We start from the raw sequence: 13,009 nt of genomic DNA, 5'->3' as shown, positions 1-13,009 counted from the left end.
TCATGCCATATCAATTGGAACGGGTATACTAGCAAATAGCAATGACTCAATTCTGCTCTTTGATAAATTGTCTTGTCGTCCAAATCCATCTCCGTATTGTATGTGTACTGAGCGATCCGGGCAAGGTTAAAGGCAACTTGTATGAAAGATTTGGGGAATATATAGAGTCCACAAACAGGTATTTATTCAAGTATTGCCATTCTTTGTCAATCAAAGTTTTTTGTAGTACTGACGGTCATTTTCTTCCGAAAGACCGGTTTCGTGCATATATGTAGCTTACAATGGAATTTGAGGTTTCACCCCTCTCTATCTTTTCCTGTAGAGAACAACCAGCACAATGTTAGCCGTGAAGTTTGATATGGATTCAGGAATGTATCAAAGGAGGGGTCGGATTTTTTTGTTACATAATTATTTAATATATAAGTTCTAATAAATAAATAATTTTAAAAAATATTTATTATTAATTTTATAGATAAAATTAAAGATCGATATAATCTATTACTAGTTGATATTAACTTTAAAATATGTGTTTCTTATATTTTTTATTAATATTTTTAATTTAATTTTTTCTTTTTTTATATATACACACAAAGGGTCTTAAGAGCAACTTTAGTGTCTTGAGCAAGGATCTTAAGCTCAAGATGTGATCTTGTGTGGATCTTCCAATAAAGGAAGTCTAGAGATCTCCAGGATGGAAAATTTATTCTTTTACAAGAACCTTGAAGATCTTTAACATACGTGGAAAAAAAAAACCAAAAAAATATTAAAAATAAAAAAACCAGAAATCAACGGAAAGAAAAGAAGGTCGTTGAAGAGAAAAACAAGAGAGGAGGAAGAACAAAAAATGAACTTATTTAGAGGTGACCGCGGCGCCTAGGGGAGAAGGAAGAAGGGGGAGGGGGATATCAAAATGGATTAATAGCCATGAGAGAGAAATGTCGTAAGTGCACGTGAGATGACCAAATAACTGCATGATCTTTATTACTATATTCGTAAGATATTTATACACATATGAAGGAAAGAGAAAGAGGGTGGTTAGTTAGTTACACCAGAAAAAAACTAACTCTAACAGCTTGTAACAGCTTTTCTAACTAACAACTAATTAACAAGCTACTGTTAAGAGCCCCCCGCAAGCTGGGAATGGATGTTCATCATTCCCAGCTTGGAACAGAGACCTTGAAAGAGGGCTGGAGATAGAGGCTTCGTGAAGATATCGGCAAGCTGCATGGAAGACGAAACAGGAAGAAGCTTGAGCATATCGTTATTGACTTTGTTTCGAACGATATGACAATCAATTTCAATGTGTTTAGTACGCTCGTGGAAGACAGGGTTGGAAGCTATCTGGATGGCTGACTGGTTATCGCAATAAAGGGTCGCAGGTTGAAGGAAGGAGACGTAGAAATCATGAAGGAGATATGTGAGCCACTGAAGTTCACACGTGGTAGATGCCAAGGCTCGATATTCTGCCTCAGAAGAGCTTCGAGAAACTGTAGATTGTTTCTTTGATCGCTAGGAAATCAGAGAGTTACCTAATAAACTGAGAAGCCGGTGATGGAGCATCTTGTATCGCGACAGCCTGCCCAATCTGAGTTGCTGAAGGCTTTGAGTTGGAGAGTACCTTGAGCAGCGAGGAAGATACCAAAACTAGGGGTGCCTTTGAGGTAACGTAAAACACGAAAGGCAACTTGTGAATGGGCAGAGGTTGGATTTTCCATATATTGGCTAAGTTATTGAACAACATGAGCAATGTCAGGACGTGTGTTTGTTAGATGAATGAGGCGCCCAATCAAACGACGATATGAAGAAGCAGAAGTGTCTGATAATGGGGTACCCATTGAAGCATTTAATCGTGTAGAATAGTCCATAGGGGTGGAAGTTGAACGAGAACCAAGCATGTTGGAGTCAGATAGAATATCCAGAACGTATTTGCGTTGGCATAAATGAATACCATGACTAGAACGAGCAACCTCAAGTCCAAGGAAAAACTTCAGAGTGCCAAGATCTTTGATACTAAAAGCTTGATCAAGTAGCTTGATGATATGTCCTATAGTATCAAGGTTATTACCAGTCAAAATGATATCGTCAACATAGACAAGAATGGTCGTGATATTGTTATTAATGGAGTGCAAGAAAAGAGAATGATTAGTTGAAATTGGTGGAATCCTTTGGAGAGAAGAAAGGAAGAAAACTGAGTGAACCACTGGCGACTGGCTTGTTTGAGCCCATATAAGGAACATTGAAGGCGACAAACAAGGTTAGGATTATCCACAGCAAGGCTTGGAGGAAGATTCATGTAGACCTCTTCGTTAAGATCCCCATGAAGGAAAGTGTTGTTCACATCTAGTTGCCGTAGATGCCAGTTATGAAAAGCAGCTAGAGCAAGGAGTAAACGCACAGTAGTGAGTTTTGCCACGGGGGAGAATGTGTCGAGAAAGTCCAAACCTTCCATTTGAGTATACCCTTTCGCGACTAAGCGTGCCTTGTATCGTTCAATGGTGCCGTCAGCATTATACTTGATCTTGTAAATCCAGCGACAACCAATGGTTGTTTTATGTGGTGGTAGATTGGTAAGAGTCTAAGTTTGATTCTGTTGTAGAGCTTGTAACTCAGCCTGCATTGCTTTAATCCAATAGTCAAATCTAGAAGCCTCAGCATAAGAGTTAGGTTCAGTAGATACCGATATGGACATGACAAAGTGTCGATGCGAAGGAGAGAGTCGAGAGTAAGACAAGATGGAGTGTAGAGGATACTGAACATTGGGCGAGGTGGTATCAGCGAGAGAAGTGAGAGCACGATGGTAGTCTTGGAGGTAGGTGGATGCATGGATGGGCTCGAGGGTCAAGCTTTTGTCTATGGGTTTTAAGGGTACTAATGTAACACAAACAGCCAAAGACCCGAAGGTTAGAGATATCACATGGATGCTCATACAACTTTTCATAAGGAGATTTATCATTCAAAAAAGGAATAGGACTGCAATTGATTAAATATGCTGCGTGAGGTAGTGCAAAGCACCAAAAATTGAGTGGAAGATTTGCTTGAAATAAAAGGGCTCGTGTAACATTCAAGAGATGTTGATGCTTTCGTTCAGCAATGCCATTTTGCTTGGGAGTTTCAACACAAGTGGTTTGGTGAATGATTCCCTTTAGAGCATAGAAATCATGCATGAGAAATTCAGCTCCATTATTGCTTCTTATAGTTTTTACTTTACCATCAAATTGTGCTTCAATATATGCAACGAAATCAATAATGATTTTGCGGGCCTCAGCTTTTGTGTGCATTAGGTGAATCCATGTAAAACGAGAGTAGTCATCAACAATGGTTAAAAAATAACGATGCCCATGCATGGATATCTTTGAACATGCCCCCCATATGTCGATATGTAGAAGATCAAACTTATTGGATGCGTGTGAAATGCTGGAAGAGAATGATAATCGTTTATGCTTTGCGTAATGACATGTACTACACATGAAGTTCTTATTATTGTGCAAAAATGGGTAATAAGATTGCATAACTTGTAGTCTTTCAAAAGAAGGATGACCCATATGAAAATGCCATAGATTTATGGGAATGACATTACATTTTGGGTGGACAATGGTGGAACATATAGTATGTGGGTTTGCTGGTTTTGATGTGAACTGGTAAAGGTCGTGACTCACTTCAACTATACCAATCCTCGCTTGGGTGTTGGTATCCTACAAAATACAAGAAGTAGAGGAAAAGATTAATTTGCAGTTAGCGGAAGACACGAGTTTGGATATGGAAATGAGGTTGAAAGTAAAAGATGGTATGTATAAAACATCAGTCAAGGTAATGGATGCAGAAAGATGCACTGTGCCTGAGTGGGTAGCATGAACGTGGTGGCCATTTGGTAGTTTAACCATGATGGGACTAATTTGATGATATGAATGAAAATTGGTTAGGGAGGAGGAGACGTGATCAGTAACTCCTGAATCTAATATCCAAGAGGTAGAATTTACTTTTTCGAAAGATAAGAGTGTACCTGACGTGGTGTTAGGAGAACAGGAGGAAATGGAGGCAACCTGAGATTGGGTAGGTGCTGAGTTTCCTGAAGGTGGTTGTTGTATTAAAGCAAGCAACGCTTTGTACTGCTCGGGTGAGAATCGAACCAATTCTTGAGACTCATGGCGCTGTATTTGGTCATCTTTGGCTTTTCCTTCTACTGCCACGATGTTATTTGCTATCGCCTTTCCATTGCTGAACTTGTATCCTGGAGGAAACCCGTGTTTCTTATAGCAAACATCTACGGTATGATCGATTTTCCCGCAATGGATGCACGTCTTTCCGTTCCTCTCATTGTATCCTTTGCTTTTTCCATCATAGTTTGAAGGTACACCATGCTTCTTGTAACAAACACTTTCAGTATGACCAACACGTCTACAAAACTCACAAACAATCTTGACAACATTGATAGAAGAACTTTCCTTCGCTTCAAGGTTGAAGTTTGGTAAAGAATTATTACTTGATAATTGACGCTCTTGTTGAGCTACATACAAGAAAATCTTTGGTATTGTGGGCATTGGATCCATAAGTAATACATGGGATCGTACGTTGCCATATTGTTCATTTAATCCATGCAAGAATTGCATGGCTCGATCTTCTAGCTTTCGTTGAGCGATGGTGGTGAGGACTGAACAGGTGTACTTAATAGTGCATGAACAAATGGGATCGGGTCTGAAATTCTCGATTTCGTCCCATATGATGCGTAGCTTCGTAAAATACTCCGTAATAGAAATAGTACCTTGCTTCATCGATGAAGCATCTTGTTGAAGATCAGAGATCCTCAAGAGATCCCCTTGTGCGTACCGAGACTTCAAATCCTTCCAAATTTCTTCTGCTTTGTCCATCCATAGAACACTTTGTCTAATTGAAATGGATACCGAATGAACTATCCAGGACACCACCATGTTATTGTAGCGGCTCCATGCTCCATACGTTCTATCAGTCTTCAATGGTTCTGGTGCATTTCCGTTCACAAATTCCACTTTATTTTTGGCGCTCAATGCTGTTATCATGGACCTGCTCCACGAATGGTAGTTGTTGGAATCCAAATCTGGAGAGACGAGTGCCACAGCTGGGTTTTCGCTTGGATGGAGATAGAGATAACTTTCCGTGTTTGGCGTTAACTCGTTCATGGTGAATAGTATCAAGAAGAAGAAGAATGAAGAAGTGGAGTTGGGTGCGCAGCAGAACTCTTCATAAGATGAGCTCTGATACCATATCTAAATGGATTAATAGCCATGAGAGAGAAATGTCGTAAGTGCACGTGAGATGACCAAATAACTACATGATCTTTATTACTATATTCGTAAGATATTTATACACATATGAAGGAAAGAGAAAGAGGGTGGTTAGTTAGTTACACCAGAAAGAAAACTAACTCTAACAACTTATAACATCTTTTTTTAACTAACAACTAATTAACAAGCTACTGTTAAGAGGGGAGGCCGTCACCGCGCAGAGGGGAGGGGGAGGGAGGAACGAGAAGGAAGAAGAAGGTGGAGGGGAGGGGGAGTGGCAGAGAAGAAATAGAAAAAAAGAAGAAGGAAGAAGAAAGGGAGGAGAAGAAAAAGAAAAAGAAGGAAGGAAAAGGTGGGTGAGGGAGAAAGACATCCTGAAAGGAAGCACTAGTGACACGGTCCAAAAATTAGATGACAAAAGCACGAACGGTAAAAAAAAATGAACAATAATAGTCGAAAAAAATTTGTACAATATAAATTGGTTCAAACAATAACAATTTATATATCCAATTGTCATTCTCATTACTTAATTATATTTAATTTAATAAATAAATAAAATATTTAAAAGTGAGGTCTACAAGAGACACATTTCAGTATGTTATTAAAGAATGAAGTGAGTGAAGAGATCTTCAAGGCACATTTTAGCAGGACTCAATATTTTTTTGGACTGTCCCCCAAATCATCGTAGAGCCTTACAAGGGTGAGTGAAGAGAACGGTCATGGTAATTTATTAAAGAATGAAGTGCTTGCTCGGTGATGTCTTGGTCTTGGCAGACGAGGAAGTAGGAAGGAGTAAGAATAACCCTAGCTGTGCTGGAGATCCTTGCATTTTCTAAGAACTCGTTGAATGGTGGAATAACTTTGTTGTAAAACCATTTTGCTTCTTGGAGGAATGCCTTGCACACATTTGACCACTGTAAAGTAATCAAGTAAACATTTTAGTTTTAGTAGTGCTAAAATAGTTAATGAGAAAATAGGTTATGTATATTGATTACATTAAAAATCATACCAACATAGATTTATGATTAAAGGATTATTTTATATTGTTAGCACATGATCATTAATAAAACCCATAATTCATTGTGTTGCATTACATACAACTTTTGTGAGGTAAGGAAGGATTTTTATGCCCCGTCCTTTAAAGATTTCATAAACCATGGCATTAACAGTGTTATAGACGGCCATTAAGCACAATACCAAGCGGTCTGGAAGAGTGTTTACTGAATTCACTTTCCATCTGATGCAAGTGTGAAAAAAATTATATTAACTCAGACTAAGAAAATAGACACATTAAAAATTTAAAGAAAAAGTTAACTAGAATGAACTTTCCTCTGTTCATATTAGTTGAACAAACCTTTCAACAGCATTTGTGAAGAGCTCCAATTCATCCAAAGTACCATAGATGTCATATACATCATCTAGGATTACGAGTAGTATCCCCACTTTGGTGATTTCATTGTGGCAGTTATTGAATTGAGGTTGAGGGAACATTGCTAGCGACCAACAGAAGGCTTCCACTAATCTGTCTCGAGCAAAACTCAGTTTGCTTGCGAGGCCAATGTCCCTCCACCACCTAAATAACAACACATTAAATTAAGAGAAAAATGATTATGCACAGTCATTTAATAACAAACATTTTATATAAGATAAGTTTATTGATTTTTAAAATATCTTAAAATAATTTAAATGATAATTTATGATTGAATGATAATATAAAACTATTTTACACTTTTAGCAAATAAACATTAAACTCTTAAATTAATTAATACAATGTAAGACGATTCATAGAAAAATAATGCACACTCTACCTGCCATCATTTTTTGAATTCCTCCTCAAATATATGGTAATTTTTAGTTTTTTTTTCTAAAATAAAATCTCTTTTAGTATTTAGCTTTAATTGGTAAATAAAAGGATTAACTTAGATGCAATTTTTATGTCTTTTGATGTTATTCTTTAATAAGAATTAAAATTTTACTTCAGTAATCTACGTAATAAAAGGTTACATTAAAGTTTAATACTAATTGAAGAATAATATTAAAAATACCTAAAGAACTACATTTTGTTATATATAAAAACTCTGCTTCACTTATTAAAAAGATTATTTTAATTTTTTTAAGAGCATTACATTAATGTTAACTTAGGCCTCGAGGTGATTTCTTATTTGTAGTTTTGAAAGTTTTAAAAATCAAAACTAGTTTTGGTCTATTTTTTATTTTTATTTTTTAAAAGATGTTACAAATTGAATGAGTAGGTTGTTTTATCATATCTGGCTTTATTATGAAACAATAGTGACAATAGTATTTGTGTTGGTGGATTGGTGGTGGTGACAATGAGGATGATGGTGTGAGTGGAATAACAACAATAATGATTATAGTAATGGTGGAATGAAGATGATGACGATAGTAGCAATGAAATGATGGTGATAGCGGCAATGACGGTGGTAGGATAAAATAGTGAAACGACAACAACGACAATAAAGACAACATAATGGTGTCAATGACAATGATGACAGTGATAGTGATAGAACGGTGGTGGGGTGAAATAGTGGTAACGATGGTAAATATAACAATGGAAGCAACAAAATGGTGGTAGTAGTGGTGACGGTGGTAGAATGGTGGTGGTGAAGACGGACAACAAGAGATTGTGGTAGTGATGACAATGGTGGTAACAATGGCGGTGATGATGGTGGTGACAATGACATTGTAGTGGTGGCGGCGACAATGGTGGTATGATGATGGTGGTGAAAGTGCGTTTTTTTAAACCAAAAAAATAAATTCATAAAACTTTTTTCTTGATTTTAATAATGAATGTAAAAGTGTTTTAAAATTGAGTTAAAATCAATTTAACTTCATTTTTGTCGAATACATTTTATTTTAAAAATTACATTTGAAACCAAAAAAATAAAAACTCAAAATCACCCTGAAGGAGACCTTAAGGAATGACTTTAAAAATAACCTTTTTTAGGTGGTGATTTTGTACACATAATTTCTTGTAACAATAATGTATAATTATTCTTTTATTTCCCTTGTCTATTTCCTCTCACCTTGATACTTCTTTTAGTTCTTTTTTACGTGTTTACTGAACCACGTTGAAATCCAGCTTTGCGTAAGAGATTATGCGGTTCTATTTTATCATATGTGCTAATGTACCATCGTGCCTCTAATATGTGAAAGCTTTGATGATATGGAAGCCCCTCCAACACATGCCTAACTTGTTCTGCCATTTTCGCATCTACTCCTTCTTTCATTAATGAATTCATGAGATGTGTTCTTGAAAATGCATTTGCCTCCCAAAGACTTTCTCCTTCAAAGTTCAAGTATGATGTTTCGTAGAGGCTCAACATTCCTTGTAGATATTTGTTAATTTCAGCCTTGAATTTTTTTGAAACTCTTAAAAACGTCTCCACCTCACACAATCATCTTAACGTAAATGAAAATTCATAAAATGAGTAATAATAAAAGAGATTTCCTACTATGGGAACTTCAATACATAATAAGAAGGAAAAATAAATTACTTTAAAAATATTTATAATATGAAAATTCCTCGATGTTTATTTTTCTTGATTCTGTGGACAGTTTATTCTTAATTATATTTTATTCTAATCATTCAAAAATAGTATGATTTTCAATAATAGAAAGTATTTTACGTACTTCTTCAAGAAAATATTATCACTTAATTGCTTAAAATCAATTTTAATAACTATTGTTAACATTTTCTTATTTTTAAAATAATTTAAAACTTTATATATATATATATATATATATATATATATATATATATATATATATATATATATATATATATATATATATATATATATATATATATATATATATATATATATATTTGAAAGACAAAATGAGATTGGTATATAAATAAAAGGTGTCAAGTAGTGTGACCCTAAAAAGGAATATATCAATATAAAAACATAAAAATCAGACGGAAAAGAAAAGCAGAAAGGCAATTAGTCTAAACCAACAAATGATTGCAAACATCAGTTGACAAATGAAGAAGCTAACGTCCCATAACCTATATATAAAAGTCACGACCAAAATAAGGTTTGAATCTACCACATAACCACCTGTGTATCTGTCACCTCTCCATGAAAAATAATATAGTTCATATGAAATCAAAGATTTCAGCAAATCGCATGTCAGATGAGATAACGAACTCTTAGTATCCTCTTACCCCTCGGAAAGATAATGTTGCACTAAAGAAATACCCCACACCAATGTTAGACATCACACCAAATTCAAAACTAGTTACACCCCAAGAATAGGTACAGCAAATCCTCCCTGTTAGTCCCGCAAAAAACTCACACATCATCCTTCACCATATTCCCCTCCTGACTAGAGCCACACGATTAAGCAGCCTTTACCGTATCAGCCTCCAAGAAAAAGTCAATACCTTGGATGGGACATCACATTTTCAAAACCATCGGGAAAAAAAATTCTCCAACCTTAAAAATATATATTTAATACATGTTTGGTATGACATTCAAGGAGTTTATAAACTCATTTGAGTAATTTATAAGTTAATTTGATCAAATTATTCAATAAGCTAATTCATCGGTTTCAACTAGCTTATATTTTATCATATACACGTACGAATTGCTAATTTTATGTGTAGTAGACGTGAAAAGGATTCATATTCATCAATTACAGGTTGAAATTATAACTTGGGAGACGTCAAAACCATGTTGTCCGAGAATTCCGAAGAGCAGAGCGGTTTGATACATACTTTTTTTGTTTTGGTCTTTGATGATTTCAATTGAAACAATTTTGTCAAGGGCTTTGTTTATGTCCTCTTCGAACCTGTAGGACAGCCCCAAACCCATGTAGATAAGCCCCCAAACAATTTTGTTTTTGTCATCAATCAATTCAAGTAAGCTTAGTGTCTCCATGTTCATTCCATTAATCATTAGTCGTACATTCTCTTCTAGCTTTGCTGCTGTTTTTTCTAGTCTTTCAACCTGCGCTTAGTGAGCGTGCATGACACATCATTAGAATCACATTAATTAATATATTCATTGTGAAAACTAGGTCTTACAATAAACTAAACATACTTTAAAACTTGATTCAATAATTAATTCCTTGAATATAATTTATGAACCAAATAAGTTAAATCTAATGTTGAGTTAAAAACTCAAATAGTTAAATAAACAAGATGAACTCAATGGTTAAGATTAATTTATCATTAGAATCATTGGATTTTAAAAAAATTAAAATGAAAGTGAATTAAAATGAAAGTTTTCAATTACATTATAAAAATGTGAATCTCACATCATTTTAAATGAACAGATCCTAATAGTGTGAATGAAGAATAACTCTTGGAATAACTTAACTTGCCATCATCACTAACACCAACCATGCCCTCACTAAAACGCATTAGCGCACCAACCATCCACCACCCCTATTCGCATGCAGAGTTGCCACCCACCTAAACCCATGTAGATCCGCCGCAATCGACAACCACTCCTTCAAGAACAAATACCTCCTCGTCTATTCCCTCATGATGGGTACATATCGATCGAGACCTACTCCTTACCTTCTATCGCAATTGAAATTCGGTGAATGGGTTCTGGGTAGGGAACATGGGTGTTGCAAAGAACCCAATGAGGAAGAAGAGGGCGTGGTCAAAGGAACATTGCGGCTTCTTCGTGTGGGCAAGAAGATGTAGCAAAGGGAGTAGCCAATGGGGAATGATACATAAGAAAGGACAGTGACATATAAGTATGAGAATCATTCGAACAACTCTAGATCGAATAGTACTATATTAATTTTAGGATGATGAAAAACGAATAAAAAAATTGAGATCAAAATCAAACTTTTTCAATTTTATAAAGAAAATAAACATATTTTAACCTATATTTATACTTGACTTTTTTTATTAATCTATATTATTTTTATTTTGTTGTGTGAAATAAATAAATAAAAACATGTAAAATAATTATAATTTTAAATCAAATGGAGCTAATGAGTTAAACCAAATCATTTGCAATTTGAATCAAGTCAAGTTCGAGTAGGAAAAAAAGGCTTATATTAAGTCTTAATTGTATTTTTTATCTTCAATTTTTTATGTTTTGGCAAATTTTATTCCCAACAAATTAATTTGATGCATTTTGCCTTTAATTTTTAAGAAATTTATTAATTTTTTCCTCTGTCATCTGTTCATTAATTAAGTATAAAAGTTGGGGATAAAATTTATCAAAAAAATAAAAAATTAGGAATAAAATTCAATAAAAAAATAAAATAATTTGGTGCAAATTTTGCCAAAAAAATAAAAAAAAATTAGGGTAAAAAGTAAAATTATGTTCGGAACAAATAGATGAAGGATAAAATTTACAAATTTTTAAAAAAGTAAAGATAAAATACGGCAAAATTAATTTTTGGAGTAAAATTCAATAAAAAAACTGAAAAGTTAGAGGTAAAAAATTGAATTAAATCTTATATTTAACTTCAGTTAAGTCAAGTTGAGTACTTGAGTTCAAATGACTCATTTTCAGTCCTAACGAAAACAATTAACTAATTCTATCACACTATTCTTCACGCCATATACCAGCGTAGGTGGCCTTGCATATAAATTCCACACCAAAGAAATTGAAGGAAAACAAAAGATAAGAGGGGTGGGGAGAAAGAAAATTGAGGTTAAATAGAAAGTTACCGCAAGGTTATTTCCCAGGGACAAATTCATGAGTCCAATGATTGATCTGGTAATTCGCTGGACGTCTTTCAATTTGTGTAAGTTGGGTATCGTGCTTGCTAGCGTCACAAATGACTTGTGTGGTAGGAACGCTCAATATAGATCACTAGCCATGGTGTACTCTTCAAACTACACTATATATGTCATATGTGATGCTTAGAAATGTATAGAGGTGTTCACATATATGGGTCTTTTTGGAAACCGGAATTGATGTAAATTGATTCGAACAATTTGAATTACGTTATTTATGTATTTGAATTAAAATTGAATTGAACTGATCAAAATCATTCATATATAAATTGAGTCATGAGTTTAGATTTATAGATCCAATCAAAATCTAACCGATCAAAAATTTTAAAGTTGCTTGATTTGATTTTAAACATTATTAATATTGGGACTCCAACTAAACTGTAAGTGTTAGAACTAGTGTTGGAACCTTTTAAGGTATTACTTTCAAGTATTTATTTCACCTTTTTTCATATTTATTTTTTTCACCATATTTATAATATTAATTAATCATGTTTTGTTCATGTGTTTCAGGAAACCTAGTTACAATAAATCAGGTTGTAGTGAATTTGATGGCAGTAAAGCTTGTTGCAAGAAATTAATTTGTAAGAAATAATTATGATTCAAACTATTATAATAAATCTCGTTGAAGAATATTTTATTTTAAATTGTATTAGTTTATTTTAGAATATTATGTTGGTGGTATTAAATTAATCAATTTTACTACTTTCAGATATTTGATAATATTGTACTAATTGTATTAGATATTTAGATGAATCATAACATAAAATAGTAGTTCTAAGAAAAGAAAATCAAATTTAAATGATAACCCGTTGACTCGAACTAAACCAAATCGTTCATGAATGAGTTGAGTTGAATTGAGTTTAAAAAAAAATTGTGAAAATCGAACTGAACCAAACCAATCAAATTTGATTGAATTGAGCCCTAAATTTAGTCAAAACCAACATGAACTGTCCCGCAAACCACAAACGCTCCTAAAAATATGTGCATGTCTCTTCCTATCATGCATATCATTTTATTA

The 13,009-nt window shown here is 34.2% G+C and overlaps 1 pseudogene; it reads right to left on the bottom strand.

Annotated features, from left to right (window-relative positions):
- Positions 1–12,075, bottom strand: LOC100814348 (isoprene synthase, chloroplastic-like; annotated as a pseudogene).
- Between the last annotated feature and the right edge of the window lie 934 nt (positions 12,076–13,009).

The sequence above is a fragment of the Glycine max genome, chromosome 12, assembly GCF_000004515.6.
Source record: "Glycine max cultivar Williams 82 chromosome 12, Glycine_max_v4.0, whole genome shotgun sequence".
Lineage (NCBI taxonomy): Eukaryota > Viridiplantae > Streptophyta > Magnoliopsida > Fabales > Fabaceae > Glycine > Glycine max.
This window is presented reverse-complemented; position numbering and strand designations above follow the sequence as displayed.